This window comes from Trichechus manatus, unplaced genomic scaffold (genome assembly GCF_000243295.1).
Source record: "Trichechus manatus latirostris isolate Lorelei unplaced genomic scaffold, TriManLat1.0 scaffold00031, whole genome shotgun sequence".
Classification (NCBI taxonomy): Eukaryota; Metazoa; Chordata; class Mammalia; order Sirenia; family Trichechidae; genus Trichechus; species Trichechus manatus.
Window position 1 is genome coordinate 10,110,120 of NW_004443967.1, and position 3,427 is coordinate 10,113,546.

Sequence of the window (3,427 nt, forward strand, 5' to 3'; positions counted from 1 at the left end):
CCAATAACTTTACAAAGTATATCAATCATGGGTAGATTGTTGCAAGTATCTGGCTTATATGTGTCTATCTTATTTCATATATTTCACATCATACGCTAAGAAAGAATTCCACATTCTGTGAGGTGATTGGAAGGATCCCAAGGATTGGGATGATGGAGAGGAGAGGAAAGGGTAGGTGAGCTGACGGTGAGATCTTTGGCTGGTTACTGGCCACATCTTTCCCATGGTGAAGTTCAGTTTGAAGGGCAATGGAAGGGACATGGAAGAGAAGGACGAATGGCAGATCCATCAGTTTGTAGATCTTCTTGGTACAACTTTGAAAGCTCTGAGTAAGTCATCATATATAGGTTGGCTTCTTGAGGGTAGGGAAGGGGAGAAGCAGAGAGGGTAACAACGAAACACACTCAAGTAGGCCAGGATAGAGGGAGTCGGCTATGACTATTCCCACTTTAATAATTTGGTTGTTGTCATACGTGGATTCCTGGACAGCTGATGTTTTATCTTTCCTAAAGAGTAAGTAAATCTGAACTCTCTAGAAATAGAAGGAAACAATACAATTAATTTGCACAGACTTCTATTACTTTCTATATTTTTTTTCTTTCTGAATGACACGAGGAGTTGGTGTATTAAAAAGGGGAGTAAATGAAAAAACAAGCTTTCCAAAGAATATGAAACCTACAAATCTCTATTGGGTTAGTGAACAGGACAGGGGCAAGCATAATGCTTGGCAAATGCTTGATGGCTCCTGAGTGTCATCCAGTAGCTACAGTTCTAAACAAGACAGCTCCAAACACATGGTGAGCGTTATATAAGTGGTAAAGTGTCTAGCACAAACCCTTTGTTCTCCCCTTTCCTTTCAAACACACTGCATGACAAATGGAAACTGTTGACTGAAGTCCCACGAGTACATAACTTGGGGTTATTCATTGTCTCAAATAAGATAACACATATAAAGCATTTTAGAACTAGAGGAAACAGCATTAAACTGTGAGGTGATTATTATACCTCCAGTGTGAAGAATCTTCTGTATCCTGAAACATCAGAACAGCTGCTTTGGGATGTAAAATCAACTAACTTTTGAGAAATCTTTCTTTCCCTTTATGAGAAGAATTATTATTTAGCAGCAGGTACAGGAAGGTAAGGAGCCATGGTGGCACAGCAGTTAAGAGCTCAGCTGCTAACTGAGAGGTCAGCGGTTAGAACTCACCAGCCTCTCCTCAGGAGAAAGATGTGGCAGTCTGCTTCTGTAAAGATTACAGCCTTGGAAACCCTATAGGGCAGTTCTACTCTGTCCTATAGGGTCACCATGAGTGAGAATCGACTCGAAGGCAATGGGCTTACAGGAAGGTAAGTATAAGAACTGCAGTATTTTCCTAAATCTTTCAGATGTAAACATGAAGTAGGGATCCCAGGCTTTGATGTCTAGTGGTCTGCCTGTCATTTTGTCAAAAAAGGTAATATGAGGACTAGTGAGGTATATACTTGAAGCTGGTTGGAGATGAAATAGCATCATTCATAGACACTGGATTATCTGAGAGGCTGGGTGGTGTGATGGGAGTCATGCTGGATTAGAACTTCCAGGTTGGTTTCTATGCGGCCTGATGTTTTCTGTAAGCTGCTGCCTGATCCTAGGCCAGTTGCTGCAACTTGCTGAATCTTCATTAGACTAGATGACTGCTAGAGTTCTCTATCCTTCCCCTATTGAGTGGGGAAAGGAGAGGCATGGACCCCCTAAGGTCAGAAGAGTCCTGAAACAATAGGTCATCTCCACTAGTAATCTACAAGTGGGCAGGGCATTGCCCCACCTGATGATTAGTCAGTGCTGCCCACCCTTGCCAGACCAAGCACTTACAGAATTCTGAGACGGATCGTATGAGCTTCCTATAGCTGCTGTAACAAATTACCACAAACTTGCCTTAAAATAACACACTTTTATCCATTTACAATTCTGGAGGCCAGAAGTCCAAAGTCAGTCCTACTGAGCTGAAATCAAGGTGTCGCAGGGCCTTACTCCTGGGACTCTAGGGGAGAATCTATTCCTTGCCTCTTCCAGTTTCTGGTGGCTTCCCACATTCTTTGATTTGTAGCCACATCACTCCAATCTTCAAGGCCAGTATCTTCAAATCTCTCTCTGCTCTGTCTTCACATTGCCTTCTCCTCTGTGTGTGAAATCTCCCTCTACCTTCCTCTCATAAGAATATATGTGATTACATTTAGGGCCTGCCTGGATAAACCAGGATAATCTCCCCATCTCAAGATCCTTAATTAATTTATATATTGTTTTACTTTAAGTGAAAGTTTACAATTCCAATTAGTCTCTCATACAAAAATTTATACATACATTGTTATGTGACCCTAGTTGCTCTCCCTATACTCTGACAGCACACTTCTCCTTTCCACCCCGGATTTCCCGTGTCCATTCAACCAGCTCCTATCGCTTTCTGCCTTTGCATCTCACCTCTGGACAGGAGCTGCCCATTTAGTCCATGTATCTACTTTGAGCTAAGAAGCACACTCTTCACGAGTATCATTTTATGTCCCATAGTCTGGTCTAATCTTTGTCTGAAGAGTTGGCCTTGGGAATGGTTTTAGCTTTGGGCTAACGGAGAGTCCGGGGGCCGTGTCTTCTGGAGTCCCTCCAGTCTCATTCAAACCATTAAGTCTGGTCTTTTTACTAGAATTTGAGTTCTGCACCCCGCTATTCTCTTGCTCTGTCAGCGACTCTCTGTTGTGTTCCCTGTCAGGGTGGTCAGTGGTGGTAGCCAGGCACCATCTAGTTCTTCTGGTCTCAGGCTGATGAAGTCTCTGGTTTATGTGGCCCTTTCTGTCTCTTGGGCTAATACTTTCCATGTGTCCATGGTGTTCTTCATTCTCTTTTGCTTCAGGTGGGTTGGGACCAATTGATGCATCTTAGATGGCTGCATGCTAGCTTTTAAGACCCCAGACTCCACTCACCAAAGTGGGATGTAGAACATTTTCTTAATAAACTTTGTTATGACAGTTGACCTAGATGTCCCCTGAAACCATGGTTCCCAGACCCCTGCCCCTGCTACTCTGTCCTTCGATGTGTTTGGTTATATTCAGGAAACTTCTTAGCTTTGGTTTAGTCCAACTCTGCTGACCTCCCCTGTAGTGTGTGTTGTCCTCCCCTTCACCTAAAATAATTCTTGTCTACAGTCTAGTTAGTGAATACCCCCTCCCTCCCATCCCTCGTACCCATCAAAGAATTTTTTTTCTGTGTTTAAACCTTTTCTTGAGTTCTAAGATCCTTAATTTAATTATATCTGCAAAGATGCTTATTCCATATAAGGAAACATCTACAAGTTCCAGGGATTAGGACCTGATATCTTTGGGGACCATTATTGTGCCTACTACAGGGATTTAGATTGCACTTTTACTGAAAGGGATCCCTGGTGGTGCAGTGATT